We start from the raw sequence: 23,902 nt of genomic DNA on the forward strand, positions 1-23,902 counted from the left end.
TCCAACAGGTTTGTCAGGCATGACCTCCCTTTACTAAATCCATGTTGACTTGTTCTAATCAGACTCTGCTCTTCCAGGAATTTAGAAACCTCATCCTTAATGATGGATTCTAGAATTTTACCAACAACCGAGGTTAAGCTGATTGGCCTATAATTTTCCATCTTTTGCCTTGATCCTTTCTTGAACAAGGGGGTTACAACAGCCATCTTCCAATCATCCGGGACCTTTCCTGACTCCAGTGACTCTTGAAAGATCTCAACCAATGCCTCTGCTATTTCCTCAGCCACCTCTCTCAGAACTCTAGGGTGTATCCCATCGGGGCCAGGAGATTTATCAATTTTAAGACTTTTTAACTTTTCTAGCACTATCTCTTTCGTAATGGCAACCATACTCAACTCAGCCCCGTGACACCCTTTAATATTTGGCATATTACTCATGTCTTCCACTGTGAAAACTGACGCAAAGTACTTGTTAAGTTCTCCTGCTATTTCCTTATCTCCCATCACTAGGCTTCCTGCATCAGTTTGAAGTGGCCCAATGTCTACTTTTGCCTGTCGTTTGTTTCTTATGTACTGAAAGAAACTTTTACTATTATTTCTAATATTACTGGCTAGCCTACCTTCATATTTGATCCTCTCATTTCTTATTACACTCTTTGTTATCCTCTGTTTGCTTTTGTATCCTTCCCAATCTTCTGATTTCCCACTGTTCTTAGCCACTTTATAGGATCTCTCTTTTTCTTTAATACATTTCCTGACTTCCTTTGTCAGCCAAGGTTGTCTAATCCCTCCCCGGTTAATCTTTCTTTTCTTGGGAATGAACCTCTGTACAGTGTCCTCAATTATACCTACAAACTCCTGCCATTTTTGCTCTACTGTCTTCCTGGTTAGCCTCTGCTTCCAGTCTATTTTAGCCAGTTCCTCTCTCATGCCCTCGTAATTACCTTTATTCAACTGTAACACCATTACATCCGATTTTGCCTTCTCCCTTTCAAACTCCAGACTGAACTCTACCATATTATGGTCGCTACTTCCCAAGGGTTCCCTTACTTTAAGATCTTTTATAGAGTCTGGTTCATTGCAAAGCACTAGGTCCAGAATAGCCTGCTCTCTTGTGGGCTCCATGACAAACTGTTCCAAAAAGCCATCCTGTAAGCATTCCATGAATTCCCTTTCTTTAGATCCACTGGCAACATTATTTACCCAGTCCACCTGCATATTGAAGTCTCCCATGATCAATGTAACCTTGCCTTTCTGACATGCCTTCTCTATTTCCCGGTACATGTTGCGTCCCTGGTCCTGACCACTGTTAGGAGGTCTATACACAACTCCAATTATGTTTTTTTGCCTTTTGTGGTTCCTCAATTCCACCCACACAGACTCCACATCATCCGACGCTATGTCATTCAATACCATAGATTTAATTTTGTTCTTAACTAACAAGGCAACCCCACCCCCTCTGCCCACCTCTCTGTCTTTTCGATAAGTTGAAAAACCATGGAGGTTTAACTGCCAGTCCTGACCCCCCTGTAACCAAGTCTCTGTGATGCCTACTACATCATAATCATTCACTATTATCTGTGCCATTAGTTCATCGGCTTTGTTATGAATGCTACGAGCTGAGCACTTATGGACTGCTGGTACATGTCTCTTATTCTGAGTTTTCTTTCTCCATGGAAACTATCTTTTTACTATGTACTGCTTGTGTTGGTTAACTCAATTTATTACAGCACACCTCTTGAATCTTTCAAATTCTCAGTATGCAATCTAAATGTATTAACCCCCAAAATATTATAAGATCCTTGAGGGAAATGATGCTAGGAATTTCGATCAATAATCTAGTACTGTCAAACTTAAATGAATTAATTCTGAACCACTATTCCTCATAAGCTTTTAGTGTTCATGGACTTCTGCAGCAGTGGAAAGGGACAATTTAAAAAAAAACACAACGCCCGAATGGATTGTATATGATTGTTTCTGCTTGGGGGGGGAATGAGCTTCTGTGCAAGTATATTTTGTCTTATTTTGTATTAATATTGTGATGATGCTGTGGCTTTAAGAGGTTATTTTGTCCTTTTTTTGGAAGAGGGGTTTTAAGACAGAGGTACTGAGTTGTTTGCCATAACCACCACAGTAAACAGCTTATGAGCCCTGCGGTTTTATTTTTAAATGATGGAACAACAGAAGCAGCCTGAATGGGTGTGGTCAAACTTCCACCAAACCAAGATCTTGCAGCAGTTGCTGTTGGGGTTTTGAAGAAGTGGAAGGTATTTTTTTCCCACTCTCTGTTACAGCCAAAAGCTAGGGGTTCTCTGTCTGCTATGGGAGTTGAACGTGAGACAATCTGTTTTCTGAATTTGACTTTTGCCAAAGGTATGTTTATAAGATGTTAGCATATTGGAACAGTTAATTAGTAACACTCACTGTATCTATTATCCGGTTAAGTTTTCCAATAGAGTTAAGCTTTTCCAATTCCTTCTTTCTTTTATTGTATTTCAGTTGTAGTGGGTGAATAAAATGTTTTTTTTTAAATCCAATAGTTTGACCAAGTGAATTGGATCTAGAACACGAGCTTATATTTATTTTTAAAACAAGAAAATGTTAGGACCTAGACAATCTTAATATTTTGAGGGGGTTTTTAGATTAGATTACTTACAATGTGGAAACCAGCCCTTCGGCCCAACAAGTTCACACCGACCCTCTGAAGAGCAACCCACCCAGACCCATTCCCCTACATTTACCCCTTCACTACACTATGGGCAATTTAGCACAGCTAATTCACCTAACCTGCACATTTTTGAACTGTGGGAAGAAACCAGAGCACCCGGAGGAAACCCACGGAGACACGGGGAGAATGTGCAAACTTCACACAGACAGTTGCCTGAGGCAGGAAATGAACCCGGGTCTCTGGCGCTGTGAGGCAGCAGTGCTAACCACTGTGCCACCCGATTTGTTCCGGCCCATGACAAATATTAAATGGAATGTATAGCAAAGAAGAAAGCTATATGGCTCTTGGTTTCTGTAACTTGATTCACCTCTGCCACTGCCTGGGGTGGGCACACGCCGACGTCAGAGTCTCTCGCCTAATGCCCTTCTGCCGCCTACTAGCCATTGCCAGCGCCGGACCAAAAACCAATGACAAAGTCAAGCGTCATCTTTCACTGCTTGTCCTACCTTGTTGATGTCACTCCAGGGCTCATTAGGCTCGTTCACACCTTCCCATGCTGGACTCACCCCCTCCCCCAACCAACACACACATACCAGGTTCACTCCCCCACCCCATGCTGGGCTCACACTCCACCACCCACACACTGGGTTCACTCTCCTCCCCCCACTACTGGGCTCGCATCCATCCCCCCAACCCCTCCTACCCCATGCTGTGCTTGCTCTTCACCCCCCACCGGCTCACGCTCCCCCTACCATGAATCATCAATTTAGTTTTTAATTTCATTTCCAGCAGCTGGTAAAATTGATTGACAGCTGGTGTTTGGACACCACAAAACATTCTTTGCCATGTTTTGGGATGGTACCTTGAGACTCATCCTTGCCAACCATGAAATTTCATGACCAATTGGATCATTTTAGGATCGATTCACAGTTTCATTGATTTTTGTGCTTTCCCTGTCTGCATTTTATTTGTGATGTATGGGAAATGTTCTGGAATTCAGGTTGTGAGTTACGTTTTCCAAAAAGAAGTCACCTGACTTCATGTTCAAAGGGCTAAATGTTGCACTATCTCAAACACAGCTTTACAGCAGGCATGTTTTTTCCCTTGTTCCAACTGCATTTGATTTAAGGTTACTTAGAAGCAGAAAACCTTTGGTTCTGAAATAGACAGTGGATAATCTGTTGGCAAGGGGTCTAGGTCAGTCACAATCCAACATTGAATAAATCTGTCATTGCTATTTATACCATATGTGATCTGATTTTTGACAATCCCCACTAAAATTTAATCTGATCAAAGGTGTCTCTGTAATTAAATTCGTATTGCTGCTTTGAGAAAGTTCCAACTCTGCAGCTATTTTAAATTAATAAAGCCCTTGACTAAATATTGCCAAATGTAAGGCGATCTCAGGACCTTAATTCAGGATTAGAAACCCCTGCAGTGGAGGCTGACAGCTGCCCCATGCTGCCTTTGCATATTTGAATGACTTGTTTAAATCTGTAGAGTTTGCAATCTAAGTTTGTAACTAAGTGTTTGAAATATACAGAATGGTTCTGAAGTGCAGATTATGAAATATATTTTGATATCTATACAGAGACCTCCTATACTTCAAAATTCAAGCACTTAGATCATTTGAGCCTTATAGTTTGAGAATTAGCTGGTAACTAGCTCTACCACAGAGTTTAGAAATAGTGTATCCTTGAACAAACCAAATTGTAGAGTGTTCGTTCCCCTTATGAGTCAATTTACGCAATTAAAAGCAGAGTTCAGAATATTTCAATAATATGTCTTTTCCATCTGAAATATAAGGTTTTACCATTCCTCTATTCTTTGATTATTTTAAAATTGTTTCATTGTAGCTTTTTATTTCTAATTTATTTTTCTAAATACTATTTTGTTTTGTGAAAACTTCTCAATTGAGTAGCTTGAACTTATGTTGCATGATATTCTTACATTGATTATGCCGCTGAGGGGTGACCGTATAGAGGTTTACAAAATTATGAGGGGCAAGGATAGGATAAACAGGCAAAGTCTTTTCCCTGGGGTCAGGGAGTCCAGAACTAGAGGGCATAGGTTTAGAGTGAGAGGGGAAAAATATAAAAGAGACCTAAGGGGCAACTTTTTCACGCACAGGCTGGTACATGTATGGAATGAGCTGCCAGAAGAAGTGGTGGAAGCTGGTACAATTGCAACATTTAAGAGGCATTTGGATGGGTATATGAATAGGAAGGTTTGGAGGAATATGCTGGCAGGTGGGACTAGATTGGGTTGGGATATCTGGTCGGCATGGACGGGCTGGACCGAAGGGTCTGTTTCCATGCTGTACATCTCTATGGCTATGACTTTATGTGCTTCATGGAAAGGATCATAGAAATCTGTGACTTGCTACCCAAAAAGCTGGTGTGTCAAAGTAATTTGCAGATTTTAAAATGGAGGTTGACAGGTCTTTGTTAGACAAGGGTATTAAGAGGATAAGAAGTCATGGTGGACAAATGAAGCTAAGTTCCAGATCAGCCATTAAGTAATTGAATGGCAGAAGAGACTCATTGGGCAGAATGCTCTACTGTTCCTGTGTTGCGAGCTCAACCACTCTGAATTGTCTTTCTGTTTCTCCATTTAATCCATTCTATTTGTCATTATGTTTAGATTTGTGTCTAAATTGAGAGTTTCCATTTTTATCATGTCCTTTTGATTCTTTAATAAAAGAAAGAAAAATAGACTTGTATGTAATTTCACAACTTGAAACGCAGTCACTATTATACTGCAGGGAACATGTTGTAATGACCAATGTCTTCTTGATCTCTCATTTTATTTCTTCAATTTGATCTAATCATTCCATAGAAATCAGCATCTTAAATTCACAGACCTTAGCATACTTCACATTAAATGAAAACCTAACCAGTTTTGGATCATCTACTGGTTTATTAATTGGTTCTCAAGGTTTGATATTTGATTACTTTGAATACAAAAACTAATCTTGAAAAGAAAAATTGTACATTGTGTTACAGCAATCCATAACAGAATAACAGAGGGATACTTCTATGTATCGAATGAACAGCTGTCTTGTTTGTACACAGTTGTCTGTGCCTGTCCTTTTGGAATGTCTGTAAAAGTGTTTTTAAGGCCAAATTTCATGAAATTTAGGCTGTTCGATCAAAGAGTCTCTAACAAATTTAAAATTGCTATCTCCCTCATACAATTGTTATATGTATTTTTTTTGTCAAAGTCAAACTTATGGCAGAAGTTAGAAGCCTACATTGTCCAGCTTATGTGTTTTTGCTATGAACAAAAAAGAAATCATTTTGGTGCTGGGTTCGTAGGCACGATAAGCTGTAAATGGTTGAATCCTGCAGTAGCTTCAGTGGAGATTTGGCAGTGAATTGAAATACCTTGAAATTCTTTCATGCCATAAGTAAGCTAAAACTATGAACATGTTTGCACGAAATGTGTAGCTCTGAGGCTAGGTTTGTGATAATTTCAGAATTTGCTCATCCATAAAAGATACAGCTTTAAACAACATATAATTAAATGTGACAACTGTAAAATATATATTTTTTTCAGTTTATTTATTTTCTTTTGATCAGATTTTGAATTTTTCTCAATGTAATTCAAATCATAATGCTTTTGATGATTTACAAAGGGTAGATTTGATATGTTCTGATTCTCATTTGTTGCACTTAGAGTAAACACAGAACATTTGATAAGATGGTGCCTCATTAATTTTACTCCCTGCATGGCATGTTCCGAAGAAGCAAATAAGACACAGAGGTGGGCCATTCAAGATATCTGCCCCACTGTACAATGAGATCACGACTGATCTGATCGTCATCTACTCCACTTGCTTGCCTTTTCCCCCACAATGCTTGATGGCCTGACTGCTTCTTAGCTTTGAATATACTAAATGGCCCAGCCTCAACAGTTCCCTGTGGTAAAGAATTCCACAGATATACGTCCCCTTAGAGAAGAAATGCCTCCTAACCTGCGTCTCAAAATTGCAACATTTTAGTCTGAGATTTTCCCCTCTGGTCTCCAGCTTTTCCACAGGGGGAAACGACTTTTCTATGTTTTCCCTATCAACTCCTCTAAGAATCTTGTATGTTTTGATAAGGTTGCCTTTCATTCTTCTATAGTCCAATAAGTATAGGCCCTATCTACTCAACTTCTCCTCTGAGACATTTCCTCCATATCTGGTATCAGCCATGCAAACCTTCTCTGGACTACCTCGAATGCAGTACATTTTCCTTAGATGAAGGGCCCAGAACTGTTCCCATTATTCCAGCTGTTGTCTGACTAGTGCCTTACACAGTCATTTCAAAACCTCCCTACTTTTATACTCCATTCCCTTTTGAAATAAGGGCATATAATTTACGTGAAGTTCTCTGCATTTATCCAGCGCTTGTTGTCCATTGCTAACCGTCCTCAAACAGAGTGGCTTCCTAGGGCCATTTCAAAGGGCAGTTAAGAATCAGACCTATTGTCTTGGGGTTGGCGTTGCATGTAGGTCTGACAAGGTAAGGAAAACAGACTTCCTACTTCCTACAGATTTTAACCCAGGCAGCCAGAACATTAATCTGGGCCTCTTTCTCCCTCTGAGGTTTATCTATTTTCACTTCTAAGTGGGAGTAAAACTGTTGAGTCCATTTCTCTTAGCAGAAAGAGGTTCTGCTGTCCATTACATTTGACCCTTATGTAAGACCATATTTGGTATTCAATTCTGGTAAGTGTATTTGATATTTTTGCACCTAAATATTGTCCCCTGATGTCTGCAGCACTCCTCTTCACCCCTGCAGACCTACCTCATACCAACCTCATACCAACTAGTGATTATGCCTCGTCACACAAAGAGCATTTCTGCTCTGATTCTGAAAAATGTGTTGCTGGAAAAGTGCAGCAGGTCAGGCAGCATCCAAGGAGCTGGAGAATCGACATTGCGGGCATAAGCCGGATTTTTCTGCTCCTTGGATGCTGCCTGACCTGCTGCGCTTTTCCAGCAACACATTTTTCAGCTTTGATTTTCAGCATCTGCAGTCCTCACTTTCTCGTCTGCTCTGATTCTACCCCATTGATGACACCTCGATGGCACAGGCACTTTAAGTTGCCAAATGTTGACCAAAATTGCAGTATGGTACCTGCCCAAGTCACAGCTTACACTGTTACAAAACAATCAGACAGAAAGTCAATTGACATCCTCTGACTCTGTTTACATCTGCAATTACTTTGACCAGTGAATGTTAAGTGTAAATCACAAGATTGTCAACAATGCATTTAACCTTCAAAATTGCCATGGAGGAGCCCTGGAAACTAATACCTCCTGCTTTCCAAATCACTGTCTTCACTTTACCCTGCCACCCCAAACCCTACCTTTTCAATATTTATGCTTTGCTGATAGTTATTATACCAGTTATAATTTAAACCTTTTGTTTTTGATGACTGTTTACCTAGAGATTGACAAACGATATTTAAATATTCTTTTGAAATCTTTAGTCGTCGTCTTCAGTTCTCAGTTGAATCTTTGTCACAAAAGATGACAAGACAGCACTTTCTCAGTGTTGCATGTCAAGATTGCTTACTCGGGACCTGAATCTGAAACTTTGTAATTCCCAGACAAGAGTGCTTTCAACTGAACCAAGCTGAAACTGTGCAGTTTACTTTGCTTCTCTGGACGCGCAGTATGTTTCAAGACTTAAATGGGGAAATCTGTTTTGAAAAGGTTTTGAGTCCTGTATTTGCATTTTTACAACTGTTACAGTGCCATTTAGCAAATATAATGGCATAGCTGATAGGGAGGCCCTTTCCAAAAAATAAGATTCTGTGTTAGTGGATTACAATACTACTCTTTTAACAAAAGTGTAACTAGACAATATTGTTTCCATTTAAAATGCAAACTTACAGCCAGATGGGAGTACTTTTTTTGTCAGCTGTTTTCACTGACCCACAATAGTGTTTTACTGGATAAGATCCAACATTTGTGTAATACTCTGGATAACCACCTGGTTTTAAGCAGAACGACTGCTATCTGTTTATCATATTACAACATATGAAGAGTTTTCCAAGAACCATGTGCATTGATACCTAATAGAAATACGCAGGTTCCAATGGGAATGCCATATAGTTGTGAAATGTAATGTTAACACTTTATTTTATTTTGTACAAAATTTATTACATTGAAGTTGGTAAAAAGCCACGCTTATCTTTCAGCATTTAGAAATGTCTTTTACAAAAAAGAAACTGCTGGTTTTGCTTATAGTTCTTGTCAGTGCTTTTGTTATTTTATGGTAGATCAAAATATAAAGGTTTGGTTTCAATTTAATGCACTAAATCCAGTAGTGGTGATTTAAGGTACTGAGCAATCTGGTTCAGTTCGGTAGTGGCCAGGGAGGGAGATGGAGTTAGTGGCAAATATACAGTTTGTGGTGGACACCAAAGAAGATAACTGGAGGAAGTTGCATAAAAGAAGAAGCAAATCATTTAACCCATTCCACCATTTAAGTTGATCATAGCTGGTGTATGACCAAATTCTATACAACTACCTTTTCTGCCAATATCACTTAATCTTGAACTCGCAAAAATCTCACAAACCTCAGTTTTCAATTGACAATTGATCTTACATTAATTGTAGTTTGCAGAAGTGAGTTTCACGCTTCCTTTATGTGAACAACTGTTCCTTTGTTTTGCTCCTTGAAAGATCTGGCTGTAATCTTTAGATTATAGACTATTCCTAGACTCCCGAGCTAGTGGGAAAAGTTTCTCTCCACCCCATTTGTTTCTGTTAGTATCTCAACAGCCACCTAGATTCCAGAAATACGACCCAAGTTTATTTAATCTCTCTCCATGACTTTTGAATCTAGATATCGTCATAGTAAATCTATACTTCACTCCCTCCAAGATTAATATACATTTCCGAAGACTAGTGCCCAGAACTGCTTGCGCTAAATGTCCAGTGTAAAGGCTGTGTCTTTTTTTTAAGTTATAGGCTGAAATGAGGAAGAACTATTTTCAAATCAGTGTAGATATGAATTGCTGCATGTTTTGAAAAGTAATTAACCTGACATTTATAGCAAGCATTATTTGGAGTGTTGTTTGAATAAGCAGTGAATGAAATGGTTGCTGATGAATTGGATCCAAGGAGCCCTGTGTACAGATGCAATTGGGTGACAATAATAACTCATGGATTAGAGACCAGTCATCAACGATAAAAGCCTTTTGCCGACCACAATTGTGATTGGTTCTCGGGTAACTAAACAGCTTTTACCTGGAAGTAAGATTGGGGCAAGGATTTTGTTCTCCACCAAAACAGGAGATTTCAAACCCATGTTAAACCTGAAGAGAAAAATAATTCATCTTTCCTTCAGTTGAAACTTTTAAATGCTAAATAGTTTACAGAGAGGCATTGATAGGTCAAGTAAGTGGGTAAAGATTTTGAAATGGATTGTAGTAGAGGAAAATGGGACATTGTTCACTTAGGAAAAGAGAACAAAAGATAGAGCATTACTTAAATTGAGAAAAACTGCAGAAAGCTGTAACTCAAAGGGATTTGTGGGTATCTCTACATGAAACACACAAAGTTAGCACACTAGTACAGCAAGAAATCAGGAAGGCTAATGGAATGTTGGTCCTTATTTCAAGTGGGTTGGAGAATGAGAGGAGGGAATTCTTATTGTATCTGTATAAGCTGCTGGTAACTCTCCATCTGGGGTACTGTGAGCAGTTTTGATCCCCATATTTAGGGAAAAATATTATTTCATTGGAGGCAGTTTAGCAAAGTTTCACTAGGATAATCCCCGAATGGAGCGATTATAAAATAAATGAAGATTGTCTGGTTGGGACTGTACTCATTGGAATTTCGAAGAGTGAGAGCTGATCTCATTGAAACAGATAGGATGCTTAAGGGGCTTTATAGGATAAATGCTGAGACGATGTTTCTCCTCATGGGAGAATCTGGGAGTAGAATGTACTGATCAGAATAAAGAGGCACCAATTTAATACTGAGATGAGGAATTTCTTATCCCAGAGGGTTGTGTGTCTTGAAACCCCTTGCCACAGGGAGCTGTATCGGCAGAGTTCTTATATATGTTTGAATCTGACAAAGATGGATTCTTGATCACTAGTGGATTCCAGGGTTGCAGAGAAAGAAAAGTGAGCAGGAGGAGTGTCAAATCAGCCAGGATCCTACTGAATGGTGGAGCAGGTTTCAGGGGCCAAATGGCCTACTCCTTTTCCTGTTCCTCATGACCTTAGGGTCTTAACATAGAGACATCTTTGTGTTGCATGCAAACCAATAGAAGTATCCAAGGAAAGATAACAGCATACGAATCATAATGATAGCAACCTGAGAATAGAAACTACTGAACTACCTCCCAATTTTCCTCTCCCTTTAACCTATTTTCCCTACCTTTGTTTGTTTGTGTGTATAAGAGGCTTAGAGTTTTAATTTGGACTGTTCTATGCTGATGGTTTATAACTGTTTATTTGTGGTTAATATCTAATTACTTATAATGAATGTTCATTTTTGTTCAGTACAGAAGTCTGGTCTGTGTTTTCCATCAGTCTGGGTCTGAAAATCAGGTAAATTGGAGAACTTATTGGGCTTATTTAAAAATCTTTAATGATGACTCCAGAAATAGTAGGGCTTGATTTCCAGCACGTTACCCCAGTGGGTCATGACACTAACCATGGCTTTGTTTAGCTGGAGTATGGTGTGTACCCACATGTCGTTTCATCCTGTAGTCAGAAAGGCCAACGTTAATGTAGTCTTTTGGATTATTTTCTGCATTTATTCAGGATATTTAATTATGCGTGAAGCAAGATCCTTATGTCTCTTTTGAATTTCCGTTGTTTCCAGCTTTTCAGTATTCAAAAGGAGCAGCATTTGCATAAAGCCATTTGCCACATTTTTGTCCATTCAAATAATTTATTAACACTTCTTGCTAATTTTATAGCCATGCATGTTTTAGGCTCTAGCACAAGTCCTTATGGTTTATGCTAGTCTCATCCTAGAATTATTACTGCTTTCTGTCTATCAGTTTCGAAAGCAGGTCAATAATGTAACATCAGATCCAGAACTTTAAGTTTTGCCATCTGTGTCATAATGAGGGATTTTATCAAATGCCTCCGAAGATCTATATAAATAACATCCATTGACTTTCCCCATCCACTACTTTCATTGTCTTGACAAGATTTCCATCATATTTGACAGTCATGACCTAAACTTTATAAATCAATACTGTCTCTGATCACAACATAGAACTGGTCCTCATTAAAGTCACAAATAACATCCTTTCTTGTCTTTGCTGTCCATTCCACAACCTTTTGCATGGTCAGCAGTGCAATTCTACTCCAGTACCTGATCTGTGTTGTCCTCAATTGGTTCCTGGACACCAATGGGTTAATTGTCAATAATGAAGAGCAGTGAGGCTTGGAAAGAATGATACAAAATCTAGAAATATGACTCCAGTCTGAGGCACATGTTCAACCTAGTCTAGGGAAAGACAATGAAAAGTTACTAAACAAGAGATTTTTTTTATATAATGCCTTTGTGTTCTCCAGTCAACTCAAAAATCTTCACAGTTATTAAACGACTTCTGACAAGTAGTCACTATTATCTCTCTTACTAGTGGAAGCATATTCTCCATGTCCACTGTCACCAGATCTCAGTACATTTCAATGAGAATTTCGTTAGTCATAGAGTGGTGAAACTGTAGAACCTATTGGCACAAAAGTCTGCAGAGACCAAGTCATTGAGTACATTTAAGACAGAGATAGGTTCTTGATTAGTAAGGGGATCAAGGGTTATGTGGAGAAGGCAGGAGAATGGAATTGCAAAACATTTCAGCCATGATCAAATAGGGGAGCAAACTCGATGGGCCAAATTCTGCTCCTATACCTTGTGGTCTTATCATGGAGAAATACAGCAGCTCACTGGTGTATAGCAAGGTCCCACAGCTAGTGATCTATTTTAGATGTTGGTTGAGGAATAAATATTGGCCTGGTTATAGGGAAATATCTCACTGCTCATTAAAATATTGCCATTGGGACCTTTACACCCACATTGGAGGGCAAGCAGGGTCTCAGGTTAATATCCCACCTGAAAGAAGGCACTTCTGACAGCACAGCATTCCATCAGTACTGCAATGAAGACGTGAGAAAAGATCAGACTGCAGCAATGGGAAGCTGACATCAGGAACAAGATGGGAACCCATATAAATTACTCAATGTGGGTGCAGAAACTGAATCAACATGCACTTTTCAAGTCTGATAGTTTAAATGAAGCAGGCAGGGAATGGCAGTGATGTGGAGATCATTCTAAAGCAATGAATCAGGAATTAAACTTCTGAGATGAATATCTGCACCTCATGGGAGCCAAGTAGACTGAGAAGGAGACTGTTTGTTTATTCATTTATGGAATGTGACCAGTTTTGCCTGGCCAGAGATCGTTACCAAATCCCGGTTGGACATGAGAAATTGTTTGGGAGCTACTGTCTAGAACTGCAGGAGTGCAGAGTAAAATAAACCTGGAACCCCACCCGCAGTACCACGTCTATACCTACACCAGGTAGCTCATAAGACATAGGAGCAGAAGTAACCATTGTGTTGTGAGAATGAACACTGAGTCCCAGTGGTTCAGCTGTTGCCTGTGTGCTTAGGTGTTGTGACCCATGCAGATAAAATTGATTTCTTAGTGAGTGGTGGTTTTAGCAAGTTAGGTTTTCATCATTTTCTGAAAATGAGAAAAAGTGGGCAAGATTGGCTTTCACTACCTTGCTGTTATCAGTCCAAGTTTCCTTCTACTTTGTTGCTCAAACTGTTATATACAGTTCCTGTGTGGATTTTTGTCTCCATGTCATTGTTTCATTCCAAGCTGGTTAGCTGTAAGCAAACTTCCAGCTGTATATATATCAGTAAGACTAAAAAAAATGCAATTTCATGGCGTTTCAGTGCCACTTGATTAGAATTACAATTCTGGTTTTGTATATTCCATTCGTATTGCCTGGGCTTGTTAAGTGATGACAGCAGTCATTTTAAACCAGAAGTGTCCATTTGAAAACTATTTCTAGTCTACGAAATTCTCAGATATTGAAGTCAAATGATGAAAGTTGAATATTGATGGCCCATTTTCACTACAATTGTAACAACTTGAATTTGTTGCCACAGTCCTCCTCAGTGGTTCAAGTCATGGATTTAGGTGATAGTGAAGAGCTGAAATACATTTTGTCGATGGTTTGCAATGCTACCACAGTGCTATGTTAGATGGGCTGCTGATCAGTAGGGTTACCTGATCCTGATGGTGTCGAGCTTATTGAGTGTTGTTGGAATTGTGCTCATGCAATTCAAGTGGAACTTTTCCATCAGATTCCTAATTTGTGCCTTGTAGATTGTAACAGTGATCTTCAAATCAGAGACTAGGGAGATCTTTTAATAATCCAATCCAATAATTGTATTGTTTTAAAGATCTGTGGACTGAAATGAGGAAGAGCTCTTTTAAAACCCAGTGTTTTAAAAGGTGCCGGTATGTTTGTACTTAATCTGACAGCTTTAGCAAACAATTGTTTGAACAAGCAATAATTGAAGTCTGAGTTGCAGCTGATGTGGTCATTTTTTTGGAAACAAGATGTTGATTGGTCTATGGACTAGTGATCAGTTGTTCATGACCGAGACCTTGTACCTGCCAACAAAGATGATTCGTTTTTGGGTAACTCAACAGCTTGGAATTGGGAATATGTTTAAGAGAAAGACAGAGAGAGAGAAAAAGAAGCATTTAGTTCTTCCAAATGTTGGGAATGGTCTCTCTGTCTTTGCAATCAAACCAATTTTAAACCTGAAGTAAACCAGTTTCTCCTTCCTGCAGCAGTCATTGCAAACTGTGATTTTTAACTGATAACTCAGTGTTTTTTTATTAATGAACTGGCCGCTTTGTATCTTTTTAGCAGCCAATCTGTGGAGCGAAGACAGAAGCAATTTGCTGGCCAACAAAAGAGTCATAGAGGGTTGTCTCAACTTGGGAACTAAGGCTGCTGAACTATCTTTACAGTTTTCCTCTCTGAGTATAAACGATTTTTGTCTGTGTATGTATGGACGGGTTTATAAAGAGATTAAAGTTTTAATTAGTAGTATTATACACTGACAGCTTATAACTGTTTACCTGAAGCTCGTGCTTAATTAGGTGTAATAAGTAGTAATCCTTGTTAAGTAGTGAAACCTGGTACAGAGGAACCTTGATTATCCAAAGGATTCTGGGTGGGGGGGCAGAATTTCATTTGGTTAATCAAATTCTGGATAATCGAATGCCGGATAACACAGTTTAGCTGAGCATTGGGATCTTGCGATCTTGACGGATAATCCAATATTCAGATAATTGAATGCCAGATAATTGAGTTTCCTCCATAGATGCTTTCTATCAACCTGAGTTTGAAAGTCAAGTAATTTAGGGAACTTTATATACTTTATGAAACTTTTAACTTCTGTGATGACTCAAAGGAGGTGAGGACAGCGCAGGAGGGAGAGAGAGAGAGAACCTGCACAGTTACTGCCTTTGCTGTTTTGAATTCACGTATTGCTGGACATCAGAGTGCGTCTCGGAAAATTAACAAACAGTGAAATTCACAACAAATCTTGGAGGAACCTGTTTGGGTGAAGTTCACAGCACAGAGTCAGATAAGTTAATCATTATTTTAAGTGTGTCCAATACAAAAGGCTGCATTAGTGAGTAGAGTGGGTTCTTTCTTGATTATATGTTTTTGGAGATATATCTCTCGATTAAACTTAAAATATAACCTGGGGCAGTGTTTTGTAGAGGAATAAGACGGTGTTATTTTCTGGGTCTGTAGATTGTGAAGGAGCGAAAATGTCCTTTAGTAAGTACAGTGATATGTACTACTTGTCAGATGTGGGAGTTTAAAGAGAGTTTAAGGGTTACTACGAATAATATCTGCAATAAATGCTGTTGGATGCGAATCTTATCATATCGAATGAATCAGTTGGAGAGACAGTTAGAAGCGATGAGGAATTTGCAACAGCATGTGATGGATGGCAGTTATAGGAAGGGGGAAAGTCTCAGATACAGTCACATAGATGGGTTAACTCCAGGAAAGGTAAGAGAGGTAGGCACCTAGTGCAGGAGTCTTTTGTGAATATACCCATTTCAAACAGGTATGTTGTTTTGCAAAATATAGGAGGGTGATGGATTCTCAGGGGAACGTAGCACTAACAGCCAAGTTTCTGGTATTGAGACTGGCTCTAATGCAACGAGGGGTATGTCGGCTTCCAAGAGATCAATTTGTGTTAGGGGATTCTGTAGTCCGAGGTACAGACAGATGTTTCTACGGCCAGTAGCGAAAAATCAGAATGGTGTGTTGCTTCCCTGGTGCCAGGATCAAGGATGTCTGAGGATGCAAAATGTTCTCATGGGGGAGAGGGGCCAGCAAGGGGTCAATGTCCACATTGGAACCAATGACATAGGAAGGGAAAAGATTGAGATTCTGAAGGGAGATTACAGGGAGTTAGGTAGGAATTTAAAAAGGAGGTCCTCGAGAGTATAGTAATATCTGGATTACTCCCGGTGCTACGAGCTAGTGAGGGCAGGAATAGGAGGATAGAGCAGATGAATGGATGGCTGAGGAGCTGGTGTATGGGAGAAGGATTCATATTTTTGGATCATTGGAATCTCTTTTGGGGTAGAAATGACCTGTACAAGGAGGAGGGATTGCACCTAAATTGGAAGGGGATTAATATTCTGGCAGGGAAATTTTCTTGAGCTGCTCAGGAGGATTAAAACTAGTAAGGTGGGGGGTGGTGGGGCCCAGGGAGATAGTGAGGAAAGAGATCAATCTGAGACTGGTACAATTGAGAACAGAAGTGAGTCAAACAGTCAGGGCAGGCAGGGACAAGGTAGGACTAATAAATTAATCTGCATTTATTTCAATGCAAGGGGCCTAACAGGGAAGGCAGATGAGCTCAGGGCATGGTTAGGAACATGGGACTGGGATATCATAGCAATTACAGAAACATGGCTCAGGGATGGGCAGGACTGGCAGCTTAATGTTCCAGGATACAAATGCTACAGGAAGGGTCGAAAGGGAGGCAAAAGAGGAGGGGGAGTGGCGTTTTTGATAAGGGATAGCATTACAGCTGTGCTGAGGGAGGATATTCCTGAAAATACATCCAGAGAAGCTATTTGGGTGGAACTGAGAAATAAGAAAGGGATGATAACCTTATTGAGATTGTATTATAGACCCCCTAAGAGTCAGAGGGAAATTGAGAAACAAACTTATAAGGACATCTCAGCTATCTGTAAGAATAATAGGGTGGTCATGGTAAGGGATTTTAACTTTCCAAACATCGACTGGGAATGCCATAGTGTTAAGGGTTTAGATGGAGAGGAATTTGTTAAGAGTGTACAAGAAAAATTTCTGATTCCGTATATGGATGTACCTACAAGAGAAGGTGCAAAACTTGACCTACTCTTAGAGAATAAGGCAAGGCAGGTGATTGAGATGTCAGTGGGAAAGCACTTTAGCCAGCAACCATAACTCTATTAGATTTAAAATAGTGATCGAAAAGGATGGACCAGATCTAAAAGTTGAAGTTCTAAATTGGAGAAAGGCCAATTTTGATGGTATTAGTTAAGAACTTTCGAAAGCTGATTGGGGGCAGATGTTTGCAGGTGAAGGGACGGCTGGAAAATGGGAAGCCTTCAGAAATGCGATAATGAGAATCCAGAGAAAGTATGTTCCTCTTAGGGTGAAAGGGAAGTCTGGTAGGTATAGGGAATGCTGGATGACAAAAGAAATTGAGCGTTTGGTTAAGAAAAAGAAGGAAGCATATGTCAGGTATAGACAGGATAGACCGAGTGAATCCTTAGAAGAGTATAAAAGAAGTAGGAGTATACTTAAGAGGGAGATCAGGAGGGAAAAAAGGGGACATGAGATAGTTTTGGCAAGTACAATTAAGGAGAATCGAAAGGGTTTTTACAAATATATTATGGACAAAAGGGTAACTAGGGAGAGAATAGGGCCCCTCAAAGATCATCAAGGCGACCTTTGTGTGGAGCCGCAGAAAATGGGGGAGATAATAAATGAGTATTTTGCGTCAGTATTTACTGTGGAAAAGGATGTGGAAGATATAGAGTGCAGGGAAAGAGATGGTGACATCTTGCAAAATGTCCAGATTGCAGAGGAGGAAGTGCTGGATGTCTTGAAACGGGTAAAGGTGGATACATCCCCAGGACCTGATCAGGTGGATCCGAGAACGCTATGGGAAGCCGGAAAGTGAGCTGCCGGAAGACTGGAGGTTGGCAAACATGGTTCCACTGTTTAATAGTGGTAAGGAAACCCAGGGAACTGTAGACCAGTGAGCCTGACCTTGGTGGTGGGTAAGTTGTTGGAGGGAATCCTGAGGGACAGGATGTGCATGTATTTGGAAAGCAAGGACTGATTAGGTATAGTCAACTTGGCTTTGTACATGGGAAATCATGTCTCACAAACTTGATTGAGTTTTTGAAGAAGTAACAAAGAGGATTGATGAGGGCAGAGCGTGATAGATGTGATCTATATGGACTTCAGTAAGACGTTCAACAAGGTTCCGTATGGGAGACTGATTAGCAAGGTTAGATCTCACGGAATACAGGGAGAACGAGCCATTTGTATACAGAACTGGCTCAAAGGTAGAAGACAGAGGGTGGTGGTGGAGGGTTGTTTTTCAAACTGGAGGCCTGTGACCAGTGGAATGCCACAAAGATTGGTGCTGGGCCCTCTACTTTTTGTCATTTACATAAATGATTTGGATGCAAGCATGAGAGGAACAGTTAGTACGTTTGCAGATGACACCAAAAATTGGAGGTATAGTGGACAGTGAAGAGGGTTATCTCACATTACAACAGGATCTTGACCAGATGGGCCAATGGGCTGAGAAGTAGCAGATCGAGTTTAATTCAAATAAATGTGAGGTGCTGCATTTTGGGAAAGCAAATCTTAACAGGACTTATACACTTAATGGTAAGGTCCTAGGGAGTGTTGCTGAACAAAGAGACCTTGGAGTGCAGGTTCATAGCTCCTTGAAAGTGGAATTACAGGTGGATAGGATAGTGAAGAAGGTGTTTGGTATGCTTTCTTTTATTAGTCAGAATATTGAGTACAGGAGTTCGGAGGTCATGTTGTGGCTGTACAGGACATTGGTTAGGCCACTGTTGGAATATTGCGTGCAATTCTGGTCTCCTTTCTATCAGAAAGACGTTGTGAAACTTGAAAGGGTTCAGAAAAGATTGACAAAGATGTTGCCAGGGTTGGAGGATTTGAGCTATAGGGAGAGGCTGAACAGGCTGGGGCTGGTTTCCCTGGAGTGTCGGAGGCTGAGGGGTGACCTTATAGAGGTTTACAAAATTATGAGGGGCATGGATGGGATAAGTAGACAAAGTCTTTTCCCAAGGGTCGGGGAGTGCAGAACTAGAGGGCATAGGTTTAGGGTGAGAGGGGAAGGATATAAAAGAGACCTAAGGGGCAACTTTTTCATACAGAGGGTGGTACGTGTATGGAATGAGCTGCCAGAGGAAGTGGTGGAGGCTGGTACAATTGCAACATTTAAGAGGCATTTGGATGGGTATATGAAACAGTTTGGAGGGATATGGGCTGGGTGCTGGCAGGTGGGACTAAATTGAGTTTGGATGTCTGGTCAGCATGGACGGGTTAGACCGAAGGGTCTGTTTCCATGCTGTACATCTCTATGACTCTATGACTCCACGACTCCAGAAACAATGAGCTTAATTTCCAGCTTGTTACCCCAGTGAATCATAATGTTAATGAATTCACTGCTTTATACAGGAATATGAAATTGAGAAGATGGACATCTGAAAGGTCTTTGCTGTGATCTTCAGCAGGAGTTATTGAGAGTTATTTAAAGAAATAGTGGACAATAGCCAACTCTATTTCATTGCCAGAATCAAACCTCCTTGATTCAAGTCAAATAACAGATTCTATTACTTTCCAGCATAATAACAAGGCTGGTGAATGTTGGAAACTGAGTATCACCTGTTACTTCGAGCTAATAGAAATGATTAAGGAGGATATTTAAGAATTGTAGAAATGTTCTGATTGTTCAATGCCCTTTCCCTGCGTGCCTGCTCTCCTTCAACTTGACATTTTTACGAATATGCATTAAATGGCCACTGCATCTTATAAAACATTCATTCAGGCCTATTGCTGCCTCTGATGAAGTGCTTCGTGAGACCGGAATCCAGTCCGCGGTAACCTAGGTTCCAAGTTGAGGCAAGTCTGCCAAAGAATAGTCACACAGTTGGATCTAAAAGCATGTCTGGTTCTTGTCTTATTTTCCCTTCCTGCAGTTTTGCTGTCTTGGTATGAACCCATTTCTGTTCTCCTGCTTTATCCTGAAAAGAATATTTCTTGTTACTCATACTTTTAAGTGATTTATAGACATGAAAAATGACAACTTTTGAACAAGGTTTAATGTTTATATTGTAGCTTTCAGATCGTAATAACAAGAAGTTCTTTCATAAACAGTTTAAAGTTATAGTAAACGTAGTTACAAATGTTATCAAGGAAAAGACAAGGAAGGGGTGAGATTTTTCCACCAAACTTGCCCATCTTATGTACTTTATTGATGAGAGTCAATTGAGCAACAAATATGAGAAAGAATGTAGACTCAGGTGTTATGTTCACACAAACAGGTTCTGACTACGGATTTCTATTAAAACGAATACTGTTTCTATACATGTTTAGACAGATGGCATGCTTTGTGAGTGGAGCAGGCGAAGCTGATCCATTTCTATTCTATCTCTCAGTAAGACAACTCCACTTACATTTTTGTTTTACAAGCACAAACGGTGCTGTCTGCTTCAGATTGTGCTTGTACAAAGAACAATTTTATTAAAAGCAAATCATGTTTGGAATGAAATTTTAGGAATATAAAAATTGGTGGAAGGGATTTGGTCTTGAGTTACATTGTCGAATGTCAATGATGGCATTAGTTGCAATAATACTTTCCAAATGATCAAGAAATCTGTGATACATAGAAGTTCCACTCGTGGTGTGGTATCTATGTGTGTATGTGTGAAAACTTAATGCAAAAGATGCTGAGACACTAGCAGAACAGCTGTTCAAGAATGACTCTAATCTGCTAAATGGGTATAGGTGGACAATGTCAGATTTAATTGTGATTCAGTTACCATTTCAACCTTGTTACGAGTTTTCACTTGTCAGTCCAAGTGCCTTCCTACTTCACCTGAGAGCCTACCTGTTAAATGTTGTGGTGAGTATATGAATTTTGTGATGGTTTTATTGGTGCCATGGAATAATGTGTGTGCTCCCGTTATTGGTATTTGATGTTGATGTGCATTAAACATTGGTCCAGAAAGGGATTGCTATACCTTGGTTCTGAGAATGAATTTTAATTTTTAAAATTGCTATGGTGCCACAAACACTTATGTTGGCTCCACAAAATGTCTCTGGTCTCACACTGAAGATATCAGATGGACAAGATAACTGCACCACTAACTATCTGTGTGGACTTTGAAATGACCACTCAAATTAGAAAATTAAACAGTTAGCGTTTATCTGAATTATTTTGCTGCCTTGTAGAAAATCTTTGGGTATGCACTGTGCTGGGATGACGGGGGAAAACTTTGCCATGTCAGTCTCTGAAAATGTGATTTTATCTGAATCTGTTTATTCTTGCTGTTATTTGACACGTATGCAAACCTATTTTCTTTTGATGTTACAAGAAATGTTATGCACAAATTTGTTAATGTTTTAGTCAGATTGCAGCATCCCTTTGTCTTCCTGTTCTAATAAAGGACTGAATGCTCCTTTAACTTTCTGAACCATTTTTTCCAGTAGAAGTGTATAATTGCTTCAGTCAAATCTTTGACATTTTCTTCACTACTTTGGGATGAAATGCCCTTTTCTGCATGCTGTCCAATTTAAATAAAAATTGAAGTCTACAGGCTTATCTTTTGTGATTGCATATCTTCATTTCTACTCTTGGTCATCACTGTCAATTTCTATCAGAGAATTACTTTAATTAGCAATCCTGCTTTGGAAGAGCATTAGTTTAGAGTCTGTTGATTTTGTAGCTGGAGATATGCAAAAATACAACATTACATTGCAAATCCATATCTAAATACAATGGAACAAATATTGATTATCCTGATTAAGGGAAATATTGGCCTGAATCTTCCTTATGGCTTAGCTGAGTTGCGTTAAGCATTTTTCCCACAAAGCTAGCAAGTTTTCTTGCTGTATCTTATCAAACTTGCCAAGTTAATTACCTACTGTCCCCCTCTGATTGACCTCATGTCTGATTACCACCCCATCTTGTCATGTGTTATTCCCAGAACAACTTGCCATTCAGTGGATGTCCATCACCTCTGCGCCCACAGGATCTTCGAAGGGCCATTGTGCACCTAGGCAAGTATTAGCAATCCAACATTGACCCTCATTTGCACAATCGTGGCACAACAGTAAGAAAATCATGATACTTACTCACATCGCAGCCATAATTATTGTCTAACCACAATACACTCATTTTACCTGTCTGTACCTGCATCAGTGCCATCTTTGTTAATGTCATCAAGAGAGAAATGTCTGAAGCACCGAAACCCTTCCAACCCTTAATGAAAATTCAACACTCACCTTCACAGATCATTCAGTGCAAAGCACTGTAACACTGACTCGATAGACTAGGAATCATCATTATGTAGCTCACGTAAGGCCCTTGGAAGTTGGGCAAATGGTGATTATCCTTCAGCTGATAGTGGCCTTTTCTAATGCCATTGCTGCTTGCTTACACATTATTGAGATGCTTAAGCACCACCAGCATAGAATACTGATAATCAGCATCAGATCCTTAAGCATCTTCATTCTGCATGCATTGCAAATAGATGATGAAATGGGTGAAAATTAAACACATTTAACCTTTCCAGAAGGCTGCTTCATTTATCTGTTGCTATGATGTCCTAGCATCCAGCAAACATAAATCCTGTGCTTTCACCCATTAAGCTAATGCTTACTACACCTACCCTGAGCAATGTTCCAGCCATTTTTTAGTAAGACTGTGCTTCCTCAATAGTCTGCTAATATATTGGAAAAATATCATGATAGATATGAGGGTTGGCAGATGTTGGAGGCCTGTGTCTGTGGGTGAGGAGTATATGTGGCTGATGCCCATGGATCATGCCCTGAGTGATAGTTTAGTTGCAGGCGACACAAAAGTACCTTCTCTGGCATCCATGTTGAGTTTTCTCACTGTCCAGCTCATTTACATGTTTGATAAGGTGGGAGGCTGCATATTAATGAGGCAAGTTGTGCCGTCAACTAAGCATTTAATGAGCAATAATCATCATCGATTGGCAACTCATTGCTGACTAGCAAAAATCTCACCACACCATTTGTCAGAAACATAAAAGATGGCATGAGTTGCTCCCAACATTGAGATCAACCTTTCCTGAGTTCTTGTAGAATTCCTGCCACAAATCTTACCATAGCTCATGCCAATTGGATCCCTATATGATTTCACCCATAGTTTTGAGGTCCAAATGAGTAAATTTTAATTATATCAAAAACAAGGAACTGCAAATGCTGGAAATCTGATACAAAACTAGACATTGTTGGAGAAATTCAGCAGGTCTGGCAGCATTTCTGGAGAGAAAGCAGAGTTTATCTTTCGAGTGAACTCTGAAGAAGAGTCACTGGACCTGAATCGTTAACTCTGTTTTCACTCCACAGATGCTGCCAGACCTGCTGAAAATTGAATTATAGTTTTATCTGCAACAATGGTCACGTGAAATCAATGCAGTCACTGAGTCGAGATGAAAACCAGTTTAATTTGATTGCTTTTAAAAGCAATGACCTGGATCTTCCAAAGAGCGGGGGCCGCCATCTGATTGTCTGCTCAATTAAACAGACATCTGCCTTGGCTCTGCTTTATTTTTCTTCCTGGGTCTTGTGATGCTAGCTTTACCAGGATCTATCAGGGGACTCTACTGTAGCATCCAGGAGAAAACAGGCCATACTCCTTTTATTTAACCAAATGGCAAGCTTAAGGGTCCAGTGCAAGTAATTGTGTGAGCGGGTGAATGGATAGGATGGTTCTGTGGGGAATGGTTGAGTTAAATGATGGTTGAAACATTCGGTGGTTAAGGACACAGTTGGGGATTTGGTCAGGGGAGCAGTCAGGGTGTCAGACATGAGGTCTCTGACCGGAGGTCTCCGATTGAAAAGACTGAAGCATT

At 39.8% G+C, this 23,902-nt stretch overlaps 1 protein-coding gene across 3 annotated transcripts in view; it reads left to right on the forward strand.

The window, feature by feature from the left end:
- The window catches only part of slc25a26 (solute carrier family 25 member 26), a 198,246-nt gene that overhangs the window by 130,930 nt on the left and 43,414 nt on the right, over positions 1 to 23,902 (forward strand). The window lies entirely within an intron of this gene.

This window comes from Chiloscyllium punctatum, chromosome 12, assembly GCF_047496795.1.
Source record: "Chiloscyllium punctatum isolate Juve2018m chromosome 12, sChiPun1.3, whole genome shotgun sequence".
Taxonomy (NCBI): domain Eukaryota; kingdom Metazoa; phylum Chordata; class Chondrichthyes; order Orectolobiformes; family Hemiscylliidae; genus Chiloscyllium; species Chiloscyllium punctatum.